Source organism: Symphalangus syndactylus, chromosome X, assembly GCF_028878055.3.
Source record: "Symphalangus syndactylus isolate Jambi chromosome X, NHGRI_mSymSyn1-v2.1_pri, whole genome shotgun sequence".
Classification (NCBI taxonomy): domain Eukaryota; kingdom Metazoa; phylum Chordata; class Mammalia; order Primates; family Hylobatidae; genus Symphalangus; species Symphalangus syndactylus.
Genome location: NC_072447.2, coordinates 22442110 through 22465018, shown reverse-complemented (window position 1 = coordinate 22465018; position 22909 = coordinate 22442110). Strand labels below are relative to the sequence as shown.

General features: G+C 38.8%; 1 protein-coding gene across 6 annotated transcripts in view; it reads right to left on the bottom strand.

Moving 5' to 3' along the window:
- LOC129475165 (variable charge X-linked protein 3-like) overlaps positions 1 to 22909 on the bottom strand; it is a 545231-nt gene that overhangs the window by 64068 nt on the left and 458254 nt on the right. The window contains exon 4 of one of the 6 annotated variants that reach the window (XR_010119687.1): positions 16323 to 20456. The exons of the other annotated variants lie outside the window; for them this stretch is intronic. The gene's annotated coding sequence lies outside the window, so the exon portion shown is untranslated. Of the gene's footprint in view, positions 1 to 16322; positions 20457 to 22909 lie in introns of those variants that run through there. 6 annotated transcript variants of the gene reach the window in all.

Here is a 22909-nt window from a genome sequence, read left to right as displayed (position 1 = left end):
GTGAATGGTAGAGAAAAAGTTGAATAGAAGGAGGTGGATTTGAGAAGATATTCTAGAATTAAAGTTGATGGAATTTGCTGAGGCTAGGATATAATTTTAAAATACCTCTCATGCAATATGCCTTATCTTCCCCTATCAAGCTTTACAAAATGCTTAATTTCCTTTAAAACCTATTGGCTAGGCTTCTAGGTCATTCTATGAATTCGTAACAGTCATTTCTGTCTTATGTTGTTATGAGATTTAGGGTTCAGATTTGACAGCTAAACGACAAAAATAATGACCAGGAACCAGATAATATTTTATTTTGGACATTAATTTTATATATTTCTTAGAACAATAGCAGGGAACATATGACATTTTGGAAAACCCATTCATTTAGGGCTTCCTTTTGCCTTCTTCTCTGAAGGAATGTGAGTGATGAGAAACTTCTAACAGTCAAAAATAATTAATTCAGAACTTTCTCTATAAAGACCACAATGCTTGGCTCAAAAGGAGGAGAATAATATTAAAATATGAGCTTTGCATATTGTAGAATTCCATCTAGTTATAAAAAATGTATTTTTTCCCAAAAACTTTATTTGCCTAACAAAGTGGTTTTGAATCAAGGGTCAAATTATTACAAGAAAAAGAAGTTTCTCAAAGTCCACACCCTGCCATAACATTTTCATTTTTCCTTCCAAAGTCAATCATACCGTCAGGAATTTCCATCCACAGATTTTGGGAGCATGCACATTTTGGTCTCCACCTAAGACTGTCATTTATTGAGTTCTATTACTCCAGTCATCTCTTCCAGATGTTCAAGTGAATCTTTCAAACTTGAACTTTCAGTTCCCCAGTCTTTAGTCCATTCTGTTCTCTCCGACCTTGGCTTAGTGACCTATGTCTGAGGACTTTTCGGATGAAATCTGGAACTTTCTAAGGAAGTTGGCACTTTTTATTTTGTAAATGAGGACCTTACAATTTTTTTTCTTACCAGACCCCTTCAGTTTTAAAGAAGGCACTGTGCCAAGGGAGTGAACACAGCACAAATGTCTATGCTTAAGCTGAGTTTGAAGTTACGGCCCAGTGACTCTTACGCCGTGAGTAAAGAGAAGGCAAGTGTGTAAATTGAAATAAATCCCACTTCCTGTCCTCCTAAGCATATGCATTTATGGTCATGGTTACTAGTTATAAAGCTCACTGGGAATTTGAAAGTAGCCAATTTGATAATAAACTAAGTGAATAAGGATAAAGTTTTACTGATTGTAGTTTTGTGAAATGCAATGGTAGTATATGATTCTGTTTGGATTTTTTGTTCATCAGTTGCTAATGCTGAATGGAAGTGTGTTAAGAAATGTACATTTCAACCCCAGTATATTATAAGAAGCAAACAGAGGACGGGCAAAGTGCAATTTTCTTTATTCATGCTTGCCTTTAACATGCTGGTGGTTAATTGAAAAAGCACACGGTGAAGAAAAACATTTCACAAAATTACAAATATTCTAGGAAGCATCAGGAGGGACTGGGAGAGGTCAGTTGGCTCCATCTCTGCCTTACAACAAATATCAAGAATGCAATGAACCTGAATCTTAAGATTCTTTAAGAATTCTACCTTTCTCTCAGTAACTTCTGCTCTTTGCAGAAAAGATATTCCAAATGCCATGAAATCAAACAATTCTTACAATTTGAAATGATTTATTCAACTTTTTATTTCCTTGGAAGGTTGTTTCAAACTGGGGATTTAGGACATATATAGGATATCCATCTATCCAACTATCCATCCGTCTGTCTTTCTATCTATCCTCCTCTCTGTGTGTATCTACCTACCTATCTACATACCTGTTTATTCATACTGGCTAAAACCGCCTAATGTCAAAGTTGTAACAGACTAAAAATTGACAGACATATTCCATCTTCTTGACAAAATTTAGATCTGAAAAATATTGACAAAGGAAATTGAACCCAGTAGAAACAGTTGACACAAATGAACATCCAAAAAATTAGAATTAATAATTGATCAGAAGATACAAAGTAGCAAAATATGGCGTGAACATGTCTACAATTTAATGTACAACATTAGATTCTATAACTATGGGTAAAAAATTGTGTTGTATTGAGGATTCATGCTAAATGAACAGATTTTAGCTGCTGTTGCCATGGGATAGTTGGGGAGTGGATATCTGTGTGAGATGATGAATGTGTTAATTTGTTTCACTATAGTAACCTTTTTACTATCTCATAACATTGTGCTGTATACCTTAGTATACACAATAATATTTGCTTAAAAAGTAAAAATAATAATTAGGAAAATTTGATATGTCTTAAATAATCATTGAAATAAAAATGAAAAGTAAACAATGGAACCAGTTTAATCATATTTTATAGAAAATTGATCAAGGGATTCCACTGCATGTTGGATATGCACCACAAAAGAGTCTAAGAATTGTAGTACAGTTTCTCTGTACAGCTTTTCTAAAAAATGCTTTGCTGGTAAAAAGCCATAAATATCAGTATAGTTCTGATTAAATGATATAAATTGAAGTTGTCCTTGAGGGAACAGTGATACCCTCAAAACAAAAGTGTAAAACACCCTCAACTAGATAGGTCTGATATGCAGTGGTCAAAATAGATACTATGATATTGTGTTCCTCTCGACTCTGGAGCTGTGGAAGCTGGGTATAGGCAACAGACAAACGAACTCACCCTTCCTTGTATTTGCAAATAAGCTAGATGTCAAGGAGGCAGCAGAGAGAAGTGTTTCAAGTGATGTTAAAAAAAAAAAAAAAAAAAAAAAAAAAAAAAAAAAAAGACTGGCTGGACACAGTAACTCAGACTTGTAATCCCAGTGCTTTGGGAAGCCAAGATGGGAGGAACTTGAGCCCAGGAGTTCAAGGCTGCAGTGAGCTATGATCTTACCACTGCACTCCAGCCTGGGTGACAAAGTGAGACACTGAATAAAAAGAAAAGACTGATTTATGAAAGTAAATATATACTTAAAATGTGTATTTGCATGAATAAAACTGAAAGATGAAAACCCAAACCTTAAAAATATATTTCTAACATGTCAGATGGGAAATAGCCAGTGAAAGGACATTCAATATCCACTTTTCCAGAGCTTTACTGTGTTTTCAGGAGTAATTTTTCTGCCTAGAGTTCAACAGATGTTAAGAATAGTGACATTATAAAGTTCGACTTGATGGCCAAAAATCGGCAATTCAGGATAATGTTGTCTAAAGAGCAACATAAATTATTTCCTTATTATTTGGTTGGTGGGTATCATTTTCAGCCGGATAGGTTTTATAATCCACAATGGGAACTTCATATAAAAATGATGCCAATACATATTAGTTAAATTACCTTGCATGCATATTTTATACTGATGGGATATAAGCTATTTGCTTGATGATGAAAATAAAGCTCCTGAATATGTAAAGTTGAGTAGATTTCACCTGCTGGGAAATATATTCTTAGTGTTAAAAATGCAGCATCACACGGAGCTGGAAAGTCTTCTCATATCCCATAGGGTAATAAAATTGAGTAGGAGAGAGTTTCAATTATTCCCTTAATAAGCAAATAAAGCAGCCACTTAAAAGTTAGTATGTTTGCAGTACTGAGACTTAGTTCTGTGTTAAATTCTGCCTTCCAGTCTCTGAAAATGTACGTAACCTTTTACTATCTTAAATGAGATTTTCTTTAACGTAAGCTTTATGATGAGCAAGTTGGGTGAATGTAATTTTCCATAGTAAAAGTGAAAAACACGAATTTCATTAATGAATAGCATCAACAAAATGCCCTTCCAAATGAGGAAACAAAAAACAACAGATGCTTGCCAAAGAGCTAACAGAAACAAAGGCAAACAGAGAAAACTTTGGATATAAAATTAAAGAGGGGCAAGTGTTCACGGTCCTTCCTTGAAGTGGTGGGGGCATGCATATTTCTGAGGAAACCCTGTCTGGCAAAAACCATAATTTTGAGTATTACAGTTGTGTCTACATGACCACGTAAACCTTCCCAGTGGCTACCTTATAAATGGTGCCAAAGATTAATCTGACTTCAAAGGTACAGAACAACTATGTCATGTGTTTGAAGTCAAGAAGACAATGAATATATTCATTTCTACAAAGTAGTCATTTAAGTTAAGCTGTTACTTTTTCTTCTTGCTGCCATCCAGTGATTTCAAAATGTTCAACCGCCTAACAAGAATGTGATCCCAATTCCAATGCTGTGGATTAGGATTGTATATTATGTTTATGCAAAGTTATGGCCAATGAAAGATTTCCTTGAAAGGTTGTTTCAAACTGGGGATTTAGGAGATATAGGAGATATATAGGGAATATTTATAGGCAGAAACCTAACTTCTATTTTTTATTTTTTATTTTTTTTTTTGAGACAGAGTCTCAGTCTGTCACCCAGGGTGGAGTGCAGTGGCATGATCTCGGCACACTGCAACCTCTGCCTTTCAGGTTCAAGCGATTCTCATGCCTCAGCCTTCCGAGTATCTGGGATTACAGGCGCCCGCCACCACGCCCAGCTAATTTTTGTATTTTTCGTAGAGATGGGGTTTCACCATGTTGGTCAGGCTGGTCTCGAACTCCTGACTTCAGGTGATCCGCCCATCTTGGCCTCCCAAAATTCTGAGATTACAGGCTTGAGCCACTGTGTCTGGCCAGCTACATCTTTTACATCTTCCCCAGTTTCATAAACATAAAATACAAAAAGGAGTATCCATTTTGAGAGACAGTATTTTCTAATATTTACAAAACAGAAGCAAAAGGTACAGGTGGATTGAGGTTTTTTTGTTTGTTTTCTGTTTTGTTTTGTTTTTTTGAGACAGGGTCTTACTCTGTTACCTGGGATGGAATTCAGTGGTAAGACCATCGCTCACAGAAGCCTTGACCTGTGCTCAAGTGATCCTCCTGCCTCAGCCTCCTGAGTAGCTGAGATGACAGACATGTGCCACCACACCTGGCTAATTTTTTAACTTTTTTGTAGAGATGGGGTCTCACCATATTGCCTAGGCTGGTCTCAACCTCCTGGGCTCAAGCTATCCTCCCACCTCGGCCTCCCAATGTGTGAATTCTTAAAATATTGGAACTTCGCAAAGTCCACACAAGAATAAGACTGCCAAACTGATATATTATTTATTTAAAAAAAATATGGTTTCTCTTTGTATTGCTTTGTCTATATGTACACACCAGTTTAAAAAATGTAAAAGAACTTGATACTTCGAGGTGGTTGATCTGGAAACACTTGTCCCTCTTGTCTGGAAACAAGCCACTCTCTAATAGAGAAACATGGAAGCGGACACATACTGTCATTAGTTTTGGTGACACAGACCATTCTGTGGTGCACTGAGAGAGGGAACTACATAACAGCATGACTAACAGGAGGCAAAGTTCACTGGGGATGTCTTGAAGACAAGCTACCCCAGTTTATAAACATATCTTAACAGATCACCTACATGTAAAACCTCTTATTTATTCTCACACATATCCAAATTTTTATTTTTTTCTTCTAATATAACGATACAACATTTCTGGATAAAATAATGCATGGTTTTAAGGCTTGTGGAAACAAGAAACGTTTTAAGCTCAACTGAAAGTTCAAACTGTCTTTGAAATACGTTTGATTCAGCCAACTCTGAGGTACATTGTGCCAAGGTCAAAATACCTTTTACTTTAAAATCTAGAGAACGTTTACAAATTTAAGTCATGTGGCATTGTTCATTCTTTTATTCAACTCATTAAATATTTCTTTTATAAGCTACTTAATGTCCAAAAGTTGTTCCTGCCTCATTTCTTAGGGACAGGAAGCCATGTTTACCAGGAGTATATTAAGTTACATGTCTGCAGTTTGGAGTATGGTTTACGTTTTCTACCCGCTTGGAAAATATGATGTTGGTTCAACATTTTAAAAAATTAATTCTACTTCCTTTGAAGACTCTTCCTAAATACCTAGATGTCTGTTCATTAGTTATAACATAAGTAAAACACAATCAAAATAAAACCATAAAAAGAATACACAAATCAATCTAGAAATATAAATTCCTATAAAAATAAATGTAAGGAATAAAAAATGAATCAGTATTTTTCAGGACCTCAATGTTGGGCAATGTTTCCATTATCTATTTTCATCTTTAGAATGAGGAATTTTTACTTAAAATTGAAAGTCTACAATACCACTGAACCCTTTTTGGTTCTCCATAATTTTAACCCACTTTTAAATTATCTGCTTCTTACCGTAAGTATGAGAAGCATAGGAATTATATTAGGAAGAGGTCCCTATTGTCAGAGTGCACAAAGGGGGACTGAGACCTGAGAGGAACATGTCCTACTTCATGGGATTGGAGCTCCAGAAAGCTGGGGAAATAACTCAGGGCATCGGACTCAAAGTCCCACCAGCAATGCTGTCCTTAGGAGAGAGAGGCTTGAAGCTAGACCTGCATTTAAACCACCAATCTGTTGTGGCCTCTGTAACATAAATTAATGCCTTAGAATACTGCTTTCCATATTGATGAATATAATAATAGTAATAGCTCACACTTCCATTGCACTTATTAAGCGTCATGAATTGTTCCATTAACTTTTATTTTATTGGTGTGTAATTTTCACATCAATCTCACATGCAGGGTACTGTTGTCACCCCCATCTTACAAATGAGAAACAGATACACGGAAAGGTTAAGAAACTTGCCTGAGGTCACACAGCAAATGAGATGTGAATCTTATCCCACAATCTGTGCTCTGACCTGCTGCACTGTTGCCTCTCCTTTAAATCTAGAGCAGAGTTTCTGGAGAGCTAACATAGGGAAGGAAGTTTGAGTGCTAAATACAGTAAACTATGTGGACAGGGGACAGTTTCTTCCTTTCTTAAAGGCGAAACAGTCAAATATGATTTTTTATATATAACAATGTCTATGTGTATGTCTATATGCCTATACCTAGACCTAAACCTATACATGTGTCCAAATTTTGTACCTACATCTCTTCTTGTTAAACAGCATCACACGTGCCAGAATGCCATACAAATGTAAAAGAGAAAGCGTAATAGCCTGTTACTTTAAAAAAAAAAAATATTTCATTTTAAGTTCTGGGATACATGTGCAGGACCTGCAGGTTTGTTTCATTGGTAAACATGTGCCATGGTGGTTTGCTGCACCTATCATCCCATCACCTAGGTATTAAGCCCCACATGCATTAGCTATTTTTCCTGATGCTCCCCCTCCACCTTCCCCCGATTGGCCCTGGTGTCCGTTGTTCCCCTGTCTGTGTCCATGTGTTCTCATTGTTCAGTTCCCACTTATGAGTGAGAACATGCAGTGTTTGATTTTCTGTTCGTGGGTTAGTTCGCTGAGGATAACGGCTTCCAACTCCATCCATGTCTCTGCAAAGGACATGATCTCATTCCTTTTATGGCTGCATAGTATTCCCTGGTGTATATGTACCACATTTTCTTTATCCAGTCTATCATTGATGGATATTTGGGTTGATTGCATGTCTTTGCTATTGTGAATAGTGCTGCAGTGAACATACACATGCACATATTTTATAACAGAATAATTTATATTCCTTTGGGTATATACTTGGTAATGGGATTGCTGGGTCAAATGCTATTCCTGGTTCTAGGTCTTTGAGGAATCGCCACACCATCTTCCACAGTGGTTGAACTAATTTACACTCCTGCCAGTAGTGTAAAAGTGTTCCCATTTCTCCACAACCTCATTAGCATCTGTTATTTCTTGACTTTTTAATAATCACCATTCTGACTGGCATGAGATGGTATCTCATTGTGGCTTTGATTTGCATTTCTCTAATGATTAGTGATGTTGAGCTTTTTTTCATGTTTGTTGGCTGCATAAATTTTTGCAATCTATCCACCTGACAAAGGTCAAATATCCAGAATCTATAAGGAACTTAAACAAATTTACAAGAGAGCAACAAATAACCCCATTGAAAAGTAGTCAAAGGGCATGAACAGACACTTCTTTGTTACTTTAGGTAACAGAAATTCAGAAAGTTTTGTGAAAGTTGCCTTTTCTTAAAGAGGGAGTCAAACTTCCAAAACAAATGGACAACAAACAAATAAACAAGTGTTTTCAATTAAAGAAAGTCAAAGAGTAGACAGACCAATGCAATTAGAGCAGTGCAAGTAAAAACACGTTTTGCCTTTTGTAGATAAGTGCTGTGGAGATTATACAGTGTTTTATAAATTTTGAATGACACTTTTATATAAGAACTAATTATTCTGATGTAACATTTCACACTAATAATGCTAGAGGTTACAAGTGAGTCTAATCAAGTGAAAAACAACATACTGTCTCTCCAGCCTAAATTATCTAAACGTTTGTGGTTTACCCATTTGGTAGTTAAAATTTTTTTTTCTGAGTAATACAAGAAATAATGGCATATATTTCATAAGGAAGAATATTGTATGTTAAAGCTTGAAAATATCCTTTAATTTTTTCCTTGTGTTTTTCATAACTTTATGATAGTTTTATTATCATTTTTTCCCCTGAGGATTACTTTCTGCAAAGTAAGGACAATTCTGGGCTTTCTGTGAAGTCCTCTTGATGGCCCTTAATCCACATTGCACCAGGAATAACAGAAATGACATTTAATTGAATGTTACTACTTTAGGGCAAAGCTCTGTTTTAGAGGTAAACAAAGAGATTAACATCAGTGTCCCTGTTAAGCTCTTGATGGTGTTTCTCAATGTCTAGCATTCAGCCTCAGACCAAAAAAAAAAAAAAAGTTGAGGTAAGAGCATATGTTTTTTAAAATGTCAGTCTGTGTTGAAACCAGCAGCAATGAAAAATGGCAGCCTTGAGCTGAAACGTTGCCTTTCCTGAAGAGATGGAGAAAGAGTTGACGCTTGAGGTCAGGGTCTGCAGGACACAATGGCAAATGTTGCAACTCTCTCCATCCTATTTAAATGGAGGTCCATGTGTGTCCATTCCACCTTTGATGAATTGTTGTGAATGAGGTTTTATTAAATTGGACCCTGGGGTGATTTAATTGTTCCCTCCCCTTGAAAGCACTGAACACTGAAAGAATGCTTCCTCCAGAGGAGTGAACCCAACATCTGTTGAGATCAACCAGCAGAAGGAAAAGAGCTTGAATATAATTGAGAGCTATAAGTAAACTAAATAAATAGCCCTGACCATCTCAGTATGAAGCCTGATTTTTTGGTGATTGTTGCCAGCAAAATCCAGAGACTTGGACCACTCTAACAGTCATAAACATAATAATAATAAATAATTTTTAAAAATCTGCTCCTTTCACCCCTGAGTATATACTATTACTTTATATATTGAGTCTGGATTCAACTTTCAGACCATGACATCAGTATCAATATATCATCCTAATTTGCCAACAAAATACTGATATGTGTTGCAAAAGAGAAAATATGTTCATGATGAAAGTCGACTTCATGGTGCAGATTTGCAATTGTTATTATGATTGTAAGAATTATGTAAGCTGTCAGGAAAGCAGTATTCATTGACTGCCCACGAGGTCGCTGCATACAAAAATTCAATAGTTATCTATATGCTTATGTTGGAGGCAAAACAATAGTCAAATTCATGACTTTCCTTTATTTATTTCTTTTAACTTCATATCACTAGTCTTTTTCTATCAGATGCCAAATGTCTATCTTTTAAATATTTAATGTCAGAAAGTGGTAAATATAAATGGCCATATCTGTTCAGGTAGTGTAAAATCAGAGAGTGGCAACCCAATTCTCTCAATCACAGTAGTGTCCTGTTTCTTAAATGCCCCTACAAATTCACATCCTATACCACTGTTCTTCCAGGAGAAAGCCCCAATTCCTAATCCATGCCCTCCTTAATCGGGCTTTACCTAAATTAAAATAGGTCTAGGGTAGGTTAGATATTCTTGTGATTGGCCAAGTCTTGGAGTTTATGGAATGGCAGGTCCAGCATCCTTCAGACTAGTGAATGGCTGAGATTAACGTGTGCTGGGGAGAGGAACTGAGGGCAGTCGGAGTGACCCTGATGCTTCACTGAGGGGAATCCTGAACACTCTCATTCCTATGATGCCTTATCATTTGCAAAGCTCTCATACAGACATCATGTGATAGGATTCTCCTCAAATCCCTTCAGGGTCAGTAGGGCGGCAACCATTTCCCTGAGCCCAGATGCAAATCACCCATCCTCACAACCTGTAACTTCTTTCCTCCTTACGTTTTCATTGTCTGTTTTCCACTCTCCATTCCTCTGCCATGGCTACTAGATGGTAAGATGCTTGTTATCAGAAAAGTTGTCTGTATTGATGGCTGTTCTCCTCCCTCTGCCTGGTACATTCTAGGTGCATCAAAGCTATTTGTTCCAAGAAGGAATGTGCCTGGCAGGAAGCCATTTACGTAAGCTGGCAAACCCAAGCCTCCAACTTCAAATCGTATCTTCTTTTTAGAAGTGGGTGATTGTGATCTAGAATCTATCTGCTTGACTTCAGAACCAGGAGAAAGTGAACAGAAATACCAGGAAGGAAATTAGAGAGAGAACAAGAAAGAACATTCAATTAATGGAGCTGATGCTATGGGTTTAGTGTCTGTCTGCCAGTTTCCGGTTGAGTGAAGCCAAAACTAAACCCATAGCCACCCGGTTATTTACTTTCCCTGTTTACATATCTCCTCTATTCACCAGAGGCCGTTTTAAAACTGTTCTACTCTCTTTAAACTTTCTATTATTATGTTTAAACTTTCTCAGTCTGAGTCGAGAGAATGAGCAAATGTTTACTGAGTTCTTACGAAATGTTAAGAGCCAGTCTAAGCACTTTTCATAAATTTACTTATTCAATCATCACAGTAATTGTATGAATTGATTACTCTGGTGGTTTTCTGTTGTTGTTTGTTCGTTTGTTTTTGAGACAGGAACATTTGATAGGAAGAAACATTCAAACTATACCTGGGAGTAAAAACACCCCTGACTGAGTTCCACTGTTTACACACTCTTCATCCCTTTAATTAGTGTCCACACTACAATCCATAACTAAGCATTTTCATGTTTATATCATCAACCTAAGCCTGGGTCTCACTCTGTCACCCAAGCTGGAGGGCAGTGGTGTGATCATGGCTCGTTGCAGCCTTAACCTCCCAGGCTCAGGTGATCCTCCCACTTTAGCCTCCCGAGTAGCTGGGACTACAGGCACACACCACCATGCTTGGCTAATTTTTTAATGATGATAATGATTATTATTTGTAGCGGTAGCATTTCACTACCTTGCCCAGGCAGATCTCAATCTCCTGGGCTCAAACAATCCTCCCATCCCCGCTTCCCATGCTGGGATCATAAGAGTAAGCCACTGCGACAGGCCCCTCTTATTTTTTCATTTCATAGCTAAAGGAAGGGAGGATGACGGAGGTTAAATCCCCTGCTCCAGGGTAGGCATCTTGAAATGGGTGGAGCCGGAACTTGAAACCCTGAGTGTTTCCTTAACTTAAAGCTGTCAGTGCATTCTCTTTGTAACTTCCCTCCTTCTCCAACAGAGAAGACACACCACTTCTTTTAGAAGACAGCTCTCCCACCAGGGCTCATGACTCTAACCTGTTTAACCCACTTTAGGACTTTAGTGACCAGGTTGCTTTTCCTGTATCTTCAACCTCTCCCCTCTTCTGGTCTCTTTCCATGAACATCCACATGTCAAGTATTTTCTGCAAAGTCTTCCCTCAACTCTGTCTCTCCTTGGATCAACCAATTAATGCCTCACCTTCCTTTCAGGGTCACATTTCTATTTATTTTCTCTCTCTCTTTTTTTTTTGATATGAGGTCACACCGTGTTGCCCAGGCTGGTTTCCAACTCCTGGGCTTAGGCAATACTCCCTCCTCTGCCTCCCAAAGTTCTGGGATTATAGGCGTGAGCCACCACGCCCAGCTCAGGGTCACATTTCTTAAAAGATGTGTCTTCATTTTCCATCTCTCCTTTCTCACATCCTGTTCAGTAGTAAACCCACTGCAGCATGACACTGTCACCATGACATTGATACAGTTGTTCCTGCTAAAGTCCCCTTGACCTTCCACTTGTGTGACCCAGCGAACGCTTTCTTGGTCTTTTTGTACTTGATATCCCTGTGACATTTTCCCCTGTTGTCGATGTCTCTTTCCTTAGCTTCTCTGACACCTCAATGTCTTGATTTTCTATGTCTCTGGTTGTTTCTCCACAGACTGTTTTGTGGGCTCCTTTCCTAATACTTTTCCTTTCAATGCTGGCACATAACAAGATGTTGTTCTTGAACCTCAGTCCTCTCCTCTGATTGCTCTGTATCATGGTTTCTCAACCTTAATATTATTGACCTTTTCAAACTGTGTAATTCTTTAATTCTTTGTTGTGGAGTTGTGCTGGGTGCATTGTAGGATGTTTAGCAGCATCCCCGACCTGCACTCACTACATGCTAGCAACATCCTTCCCTCTGACTGTAAGACTAACAATGTCCCCCGGCATTGCCAAGTGTGTCAGGAATTTTTGCATTGCTATAAAGAAATAACCTGAGACTGGGTACTTTTAAAGAAAAGAGGTTTAATTGGCTTGGGGTTCTGCAGGCTGTACAGGAAGCATGGTGCTGGCATCTGCTTCTGGTGAGGCTTCAGGAAGCTTCCAATCATGGTGGAAGGTGACAGGGAGCCAGCATGTCACATGGTGAGACCGGGAGCAAGAGAGAGTGAAGGGAGGTGTTGTACTCTTTTAAACAGCCAGATCTCAAGATAACTGACTCACTATCGCCAACACCAAGCCATTCATGAGGGATCCACCCCGGATACCCAATCACCTCCCACCAGGCCCCACCTCTGACACTGGGGATCATACTTCAACATGAGATTTGGCAAGAACAAACATCCCAACTATATCACCAAGTGTCCCCTGGGAGGAAAAACACCCCTGATTGAGTTCCACTGTTTACACACTCTCTATCCCTTTCATTAGTATCAACACTACAATCCATAACTAAGCATTTTGGTGTTTATATCATCAGCCTAGGCCTTTCTCCTCCATACCAGATTCTTCAATCCTGTTTGATAATTCCATGGAGCTGTCCTAAAAGCACAGGAAGATAAGTTTACCATTCCCCACGCTGAAACTTGTTTTCTACTGATAACTTGTCTGTTTGTTCTCTGAGATTTCTGACCTCAATAAATAGCACCATCTTCCATGATATTTCTCAAGGTAGGACATGGGTGCCTCCCTTACCCCACATCTACTCCCGCATCAAGTCTCTTAGATTCCATTTCCTTAACACAGAGCTTTTTCTCTCTTTCTCCACACCTCTACCATTTTTCTTTAGCATCCTCTGTGCATTCTATAAGTGCAACAGCTTCCTAAAGTATATCTTGCCTTGCAAACATTTGCTTTAAACATTCATTAGTCCAAATGCAACCAGAGTGATTACATTAAAGTTCAAGCTGTCCAATGCCATGCAAATACCTTCAGATCTCAACATCTTTCAATGTCCTTAGGATAAAGTGCACAATCTAAAGCATGGCTTGCAAAGCACTCTATGACATGGCCGCTGCTTGATTCTCATCTTTAATGGTTTACCTCATCTAGGTTTCTTTCATAAAATCTCATCATCTATGAGATGGATCTATTTACAGTTGCCAAAAAAAGCACCATCTCTCTCCCCCACCCACAAGGTTCTGCACTGGTTGTTCCTTCTGCCTAAATGCCTTCCTCTGTCTATCCCTCCACCCCTTTCTTCTGCCAACTTTCTCCATCTTCAAACCTCAGCTTATATAGGAAGCTGTCACCAACCCACATAAACCTAGTGAATGGCTTCTCCTTTTATGTCATCTGTGTAATGTTCATCATATTCCACCCACTCTACAGCCACTGCCTGCTGACCGATGGAGTTCTCTGCTTAGGTTGTGAGGTCCAGAAGATCATGATACTCACTTGAATGCTGTTCTATTTTTAAATCCCATTATAGAGGTGCTCTAGGAGGTAGTCAATAAGTAAATTTAATAAATATCTAACGTGTTACAAATGGGATTTTGCTGCCAAGTCAGCACTTCAGATATCCTGTAAACCTGGAATCCTCTACAAAAAAAAAATAATGCCCCATGTGTTGGCACTTAAGCCAGTCCTTGTGATCTGTGCACATTGCAGCACTTTTAAGGCTTGGAAAACAAATTGCATCAACTACTTCCCTAGCCCATCACTTCCATTGCTCTCCCTCTCCCTTTCCCCTTTATGAGGGACACAGAAGTAAAGAGAATTGGGGGCAGCAAGGAATTAGCATTTACTGAGTGTCCAATCTGTCAATCTCTTTAGGCATCATTTCATTGAGTGTTCACAACAACCCTTAGAGTTAAGCATCAGTGTAGAAACCAGGTTACGGAGGCTCACAGAGTGTAATGACACATCCTTCAAGATGTTGGCTGGGATGCGGTCTTTTCTGGGCTTGAAGTCCTTTCCTAGGCTCACTTGGGCTGTTGGCAGCACCCAGGTCCTTGTGATTATGGGACTGGGGTCTCCCTTTGCTTGCTGGCTGTTGGCCAGGGATTGCTGTCAGCTCCTGGAGTCTGTCCTTAGGGCCTAGCCACAGGGTCCTCTCTCAACATGATGACTGACTTACTCAAAGCCAGTAGGAGGACCTTCCTTCTGACAGCTACAATACAGGTATATAGAATATAATGGAATCATGTCCACCCCATTACCTTCGTCATACAAAGTAACCTAATGGAGGAAGTGTCATTCCATCATAATCATAGGTCCCAACCAACTCAGGAGAAAGGACTCTTATGGGGCATGTGTGGCAGCAGTGGGGATTCTGACTACCACAACAGTAACCTGGAAAGACACAGAATTTCCTGTCCAAGGAGCTAGGTTCCAAACCCAAATCCATAGGTGAATTATTTAATCAACCGTGAGTCTCAGCAATTTTTAGAAATTTGTGATAACTCATTATACAGCAATAGATTTCCAATAAACTATGCTGCATGCTTGTACAAAAGTACTAGAGGGTAGTGTCTGCAGAAGGCAGAAAGAAATTCCTTATTTTGCCCTAGATCCTCAACATTCATGACACATTGGAAAGGACTGTCAATCATCCTTACTAAAAAAAAAAAAAAACACAAAAAAAACTCAAATCTGGTCTGCCAGGAAAGCCCATTTTTTCAGCAACAATGTCCTTCTGTATAAAAATTATATAGTAATACCAGATCCCATTGCATTTCTACACACCTAAGTATTTTTCCATCTTTTGGAGTGATTTTACAAGTGGCCAATGACTGAGAACAAAAGAACTGAGTGAAAATACAACTGTACAACACAGTGTCTGGCCAGGCATGCCCGTGCAGAAGGCAGCTCTGCTCAGGTGGGCTTCCTGGCACAGATTTCTAGGGCTAAACTGGTGTGACATCAGACACTAGTTACAGTGGAGCATTCCAGCAGGGCATTTCATGCTGTGGTTCAGCGGAAAAGCAGGTAGGGCTGGGTTCACACAGGTCTCTTTCCTGGGAAGACTGAAGCATTGTGTCCCAGCTGGAAGGACGCCTTGCCAACAAAAATTTCAAAGTTTCGTAAGGTCGAAAACCAGCCTACCCCTGGTCCAGGCTTTTGCAGCCTCTACCCACAGATGCCAGTGGGAACTCCCTACCAAAACCAAAAAGGCCTCCCTACATTGCCAAACATGCACTGGGAGAAAAAAAGAAAGAAAAAGTCAAATAAATCCTGATTTCTAAACAAAAGGAAAAACATAATTGCCCACTCTCTTTCATTAAGCTATAGGTTCAACTCCAATATTGTATCAACCTACCCTGGGTTTGATAGCAATTTCTATTAAAATAAAAACCATATCTATAGGATTCATATTCTCCTCGTTTTAAATACAGATTTAAGAACATAATTACATATTTTAATACACCTTAACATACATGGGATTTATGTTTACTGATGTGGAAATGAAATTAAAAAGAAATGTGCTCATTTTAAGAATACGCCTATCAAGGAGTAAAAAACATATTCCCACCCCCGCCAAGAAGATAAATTGGAAATTAGAACAGTTTTACCTGAAACAACTCATTCCAAGGGGGGGAAAAAAACCCTAATTTCTATGTTGCTTTTGTTCCTTGCTTTGAAAAATTTTGATTGTAACTCAAGATCAACCAAACTGCCTCACCTTTTTAAAAAATAAGATAAAAGATGTTCACAGGGATAATTTTAAAAATAATGAGAAACATTTCTCAAACCAGCAAAGGATATGTAAATATTTTTCTGATGATGTAGACTTTGAAAGTGATCAAATATGATCCTGGTGATCCAGGAACCAAGACTAATCTCCTAACAATCTACCTTTTATCAAGTTGTGCGCTTCTTAGGAAAACAGAGCACAGAGAAAACTGAGCTCAAGCTGCCAGGTTAGTAGCTGACTATATGATTCAGAAGATTCTTTACAAAGAATACAGTCCCCTATTCTTTAAACGTGAGATTACTTTAACTTCCTTAAGAATAAAAATGAATTCCCCTGAAGGCTGTTCCAGAGAAATGTCTATTTTGACTAGTCTGCCCACTCTTAATGCTGGTAGCCTCTTCCCTATCTAATCCACAAATGAGTTGTTCCTTTAAAATCCGAGCACTTTGGCTGGGCACGGTGGCTCACGCCTGTAATCCCAACACTTTGGGAGGCTGAGGCGGGTGTATCACCTGAGGTCAGCAGTTCGAGACCAGCCTGGCCAACATGGTGAAACCCTGTCTCTACTAAAAATCCAAAAAAAAAAAAAAAAAAAAATTACCCGGGCATAGTGGTGCGCACCTGTAATCCCAGCTACTCAGGAGGTGGAGGCAGGAGAATTGCTTGAACCTGGGAGGCGGAGGTTGCAGTAAGCCGACATCCAGCCACTGCCACTGCACTCCAGCCTGGGCAACAGAGCTAGACTTAGAAAGAAAAAAAAAATCCAAGCTCTCTAAGAAGGCAAATGGTATAGGCACAATCAGCTTGTTTATTTTATTCTCTGGCTTTTTTTTTTTCTTTTTTGAGGTTATGTAACTAATCCAAAAGGCATCTTGAGAAATGGTCGATGTTGGACACCCTTGTGTTTTGGAATTCCAGCAACATATCTCAGATCTTTACCTTTATTAGCACAGATGACCCCATACATGCTAGGCCATTTGGCTGCAATTAGGCACGGAGAAGAGAATTAATTTCTTTGCTTAAACAGTCGCTTGCAACCCTGCCTCCTCCTCCTCCACCCACAGCAATGCATGCATTCAGGGGCAATTGGACCCATACAGATTTTCTAAACGAACATAATTGATTTCACAATTAGTTTTCAATATCACTGAAGCCATTTGACAAATTAACTGGTACAATATAAAACAACAGTATTTGTAGGGCTAAGTAGCCACCTCTGGACTGTGGATTCCCAGTGGGGGGCTTCCATTAGAAATCACCCCTGAATTGGGAATTCCTGATAAAAATACTTTCAATGCTAATTCACCACCCCTGAGGTGTAGAGTGGGGTTGACTTGCACACACATGTACGTAGCGTGATTGTATTTTTTTTTTAACAGAAAATCTCAGATAATAATATTTCCGGATTCCATAATATACACATAGTTCTAAAATCGTTGGTGTGAGTAGATCTAGAAATTACTGTGTATTCAAGTGGACATTCTCTGTTTCTACAATGGGTGATTTAAAACTTAGCAATCAAAATTTAAATGTGTTAAACACTTGGAAGGCACTCTCCCACCTCTTTACATCTATTTTACAGGACTTCCCACCTGAGTGTATTCTGATATTTCCATTACTGGTTGTCATAGCTGAACACTGGTAATAACATAAATGCCATGGTTAAGTACATTAGGACATATTCATAAAATGGTATGATTTTTAGCTGCAAAACAGAAGGAATAACTAAATATAGAGTGAAAGAAAGAGGATGACCAAAATCTATTGAGACAAAAATCTCAGAATAGTACATATTTAAAAGGAGTACCTTTTTGAACTTTTTTACAATGTATGTGTTACAATGTTTTTAACTTTCTTTTTTTCTATTAATATATAATACACTACATACCACTGGTTTTTCTTCTGTGCAGAATTGGGGCAGATTATAAAAAAGTAAAATGGAGATTTTTTTTCCTCCAGACATTTACATTTTTGCTGGGTGCAAGTAGTAAAAGTGAAATCACCTTTACAAAAATTATGAGAGTGAGAAAAATCTGACAAGAAAACTGTGGCAGTGAAAGAGATCTGACCTAACTGACTCTGTCTTGCTTTTAACCTCCAACCTGCCCTTTTTCATTCCTTGGCATAGGGAAATCTAACTTTAGGAGGAATTTAGTTTATACTTTAACTTTGGAACAAAGATGATAACAACCCCTTCCTGAAACAAACCCCCTCCTTGACTGAGGATCAGACCTCCTTAGTAAAACTAAAGAGTTTGCCACAAGAGTAGAAATTATGGCTCAGGAATCATGTAGCCAGAGGCCACAAGATTCCTAACCTCCCCAATTGCTCCTAGGGATAACATCACTATCGTAAAACCTATAATTGGTGTTCAGGGTATTTTTCAGACCCTGTATCCTGATGAACCAGCTGGCGCCACCAACACCAGTAAACTGGCCCACCTAGGTCTGCAACCCCACCCAGGAACAGAAGGCACGCAGAAGAACCCCCTTCCACCTCCACCCACCATGATTTAATCCCCAACCCAACTAATCAGCACTCCTCACTCCCTAGCTCTTTGCCCACCAAATTTTCCTTAAAAACCCTCCCAGCCTTCAGGGAGACTGATTTGAGTAATGACTCCGTCTCCTGCGTGGCCAGCCTCCAGTCAATTAAAGTCTTTCTTTACTGCAATACCACGATCTCAGTGAATTGATTTTGTCTGTGCAGTGGGCAGGACAAACCCATGGGATGATTACAAATTAACTTAAAATGGTGTTTAAGACTAACTTGTATAAGGACATAAAGAGAAGAGAAGAAAGTTGGGGGGTGGAGAGAGAGATTCACATGAGTTCAGAGAAAAATCATTTTTAGAGAAGTTGAGATTCAGAGTTGAGGATTACATATGGGTGGAAATTAAGTAAACAGGAAGAAATTAGATGGATGTTCCAGTGGAAAAATTTAATTAACATGTGAAAATATCTATGAAAAAAATATTTTTTTCTATGGATTTTTCAGAAAAGGGACAAATAACTACTTTTCTATCAGGATTAAAATTGGTTGACAGAGTTTTATCAATATCCCCTAATTGTACTAGTTGAACTGACCAAAATGCCCTATCATCCCATTTGTAATAAATCACCCACATGTAAATACATATATACATGCCCATTCACCAAATATCATTGTTAGTGCAATCAATCCAAGGACACAAGAAACCAGCTTGTCTTTAATACATACAAAGTGGACATCAAATAGCAGTGAGAGGACTGCAGATCTGCTCTCTCAAAGATTCAGACAGAAAGTTCTGAGGTAGATGAATCCAACCGCAGCTGTTCAATCAGGTACAAATAAAATTGCTTAAATAGCAGTAAATAATTAGAAATTAGAAAATAGCAACAGAAAAACAAATACAAAACAAATCAGTTCATGAGGCAGTTAAAATGATTCTCTAATAATTTCATCTCAAGTGGCCGCCAGGGGCATGTAAAATTATGAAAAATAATGAATACAAGATAAATGTGTCCCCAGTGTCAGGCGGATGTGTACCTTCTCTGTTATTTTCCAGTTTCTAAACTGTTAGCAAATTAGGAACCATTTCCATCTCTGTCAGTGGAGGATTCACTCCGCTTCGAAAGTAAACACATTCATGAAGAAGTGTGTCTATAGCGAGAGGCTCTTTAATATAGAACAGAGGCATTTCAATCTCTTTAAATTTGGCTAATTTCCAGAGGAATCTTAAAGCTATATCTTTACTAAAGAGCATCAAATACTTCCAAAGCAATTGGGATTTTCCCGCTCGTTTCTGGAGGCAGATAAATCCCCTTGAATGAAGCAGCGCTCGGTTACTTCATTACTTCTCATGTTTGCTGTGAGATATTAGTAAACCACAGTCATGAAAACAGACATTCCTTCCACTTCTGCCCAAGAAGGAAAGTTCACAATTTAGAGATTTCTGCACATCTTGAGCCTCCAATGTGCTACTGGTGTCAAAATACGTGTTCCCTTCAAGTTCGATGCCCACGGTGGTATTGAGTGGACTGGCTTACTGGAAGTCAGGTGCATTCTTTATCTGATGTTCCCATCTCCCTTTGACCTTCCTCTTAATTTTTTTTTCCTTGCACGTTTTAGGAAATGCAGACAACAAAATAAATGAAAAAATACACTTTCGATGGCAATAATAATTTTCTGTATTTGATTGAATTTAGTTTTTCTTTCAATAACTACCAACGTTGATACACAGTGATGGGAGTAAAACAGATTTCTCTAGATTAATGAATGGTTCTCAAAATGTGGTTTCCAGACGAGTAGCATCAGCATCCCCTGGGGATCTCTTAAAAATAAATTATTCGGTTCCTGTAAGGTGGGCACACAGTTTTAGATGGTTAGCAAGGCGATTCTAATGTGTGATTGTAATGTGTGATGATGTTTATGAGCCACTATTCCAGATGTTAATCAGAAATACCAGCATACTTCAAAAAAGAACACTCCTATGTATTTCCAGTGTAGCACAGTGCTATGCCTATATTTATATTTCACAGTTAAGCCCTTTTACTGTTAAAAAAAAAAAAACTTGATATTTTTTTAAAATATTATGGCTCATTGATTAATGCATATTTACAAATAGTAATATGCTTTAGGTTATCTGATAATATCAATGTATGATGACCTATACAACTTTCTCTTCTTTGAAGGCTTAAATAACCCAAAAAATGAGGAAACAATGAAAAAGAATGGCACTGTCTTGGAAAAATAGCATGAGTGATGCAATTTAATGGACGCACACTTGATCTATGGCATGCTAAATGCTGAGTATGGGTTATTTCATTTAAACCTCACAACAAACCTATGTGAGGGACACTCATGACATCTGCACTTGACCTAGAAGAAAACTGAATTTCAAAGTGATTAAATATCTTACTGAAGGGGCCATGGTTAGGGAAGCAGCATCTAATATCCCCGAACCACAAAGCCCATACTTTTCCCCTCTGTGGCTGCCTCATTCATTAAAATAACTCCACCTGTGTTCTTTTTAATTAGAGTTGAAAATTCTTTTTTGCAAGAAATCAGCTTTATTGTCCATGCTCTGATGTAAGGGCATGTAGATAAACCACCATGAGTGAAATTACAATGAAGCTTCTTATCAGTTGTTCAGTGTAGGACTGTGTGTGGGGAGAAGAGAGCTAGGTGAGGATGGAAAGTGTGGCCTCCCCCTCCAGTGTGTGTGATGGAGACAATATTTTTACACCAATCTCGCTTTAACCATGCTCATCTAAGCCCAGTAGCTAGGAATATGACTCTGGGTGGAATGGTATCTCTTCTAAGATGTCATTTCTCTCTGTCTCTCTTTTTTTTTTTTTTTCTTTGAGATGGCGTTTCACTCAGTCGCTCACGCTGGAGTGCAGTGGTGCGATCTCGGCTCACTGCAACCTCCGCCTCCTGGGTTTGAGTGCTTCTTGTGCCTCAGCCTCCTGAGGAGCTGGGACTACAGGCGCGTGACACCATGCCCGACTAATTTTTGTATTTTTTGTAGAGACGAGGTTTCGCCATGTTGGCCAGGCTGGTCTCAAACTCCTGGCCTCAAGCGATCCACCTGCCTCTGCCTCTCAAAGTGTTGGAGTTACAGGCATGAGCCACTGTAACTGTGCCGGGCCTAAGATGTCACTTCTCATAAGCAGTCTGCTAGCACCTTAATCTCAGCATCTACTCAACAAAAGTTTATTCTGGAAGCCAAAAGAGCCACACACAGGATGTATAATAGTTAATAAAGAGTTAAATGAATTCAAATGATGGAACTCAAGACATTTGTAGGCATGTTGGTTTTCATAGCTTAGGTTAAGACTATTGATAGTTTAAATTATATAGAAACATAGGTTATGTTTAATCTATGTGTGTGTATGTGTCTCTTATATAAGAGGAGATACAGCAGGAATGTAAATCATTAGAATTTTTAACCTTCTGTCTTAATATCTCAAGCCTGCTCAAGGAACGTTGATCTCCTGCTTTCAAGTTAACCTGGATTGTTAATTTTCTGGTTTTTAACAGAAATTCCTATACCACTGGAAGGGTTGCCTGGCAAGATGAGTCCACGCTGGCCAAATCATTCACCCGGTCTAAGGCAACAGGCTCTTAACTCTCCTCCCATTCTCGCCCCTTTCAACTTATCCCCACCCCGAAGTCAGAGTAAACTTATTAAAATACAAGTCAAATCTTATTCCTTCCCTGTTCAAAACCTCTCAGTGACTTCTCAACCAATTCAGTGTAAAAGCCAAATCCCCTAATATGGCCCCTGCCCCTACACAATCTGTCCCTCTATACTCTCTGATGGGTTCTCCTTTTCTTTTCCCTGGCACCCCTGTATCCTGGCTTACCTCCTTGCCATTCCTGGAAAACCTTCGATTTCCCCATCCTCATGTCCCTACCTCCATCCTTCTCAAGCCAGCCTATTTTGACTTGTGTAGTTTGTGTCGCTACAAGATGTATGTATTTCTTCTTTGTCACCCCTTCACTCTCTAGGGCTAAGGACTAACTCTGAGCTTCTACAGTAGTTCCATGCACATCATGGGCACCCAGTAAATGTTTGTGTCATGAATGAATATATGGTGAGACCATCTAGGGCAGCTCAACACAAATACAACACAAATCCCACCAAAATATTCAGCACAGAGTCAAGAATTGTCACTCAGGAATGGTAGGCCATAACTCTGTATTTTACATATCATTTGAGATGGCCCCAATTTAGAGCAGATTCAATGCCTCCCATTTTTCTCATTGATGGTAAGCTGGACACAGCATGTTTTCATTAGTCT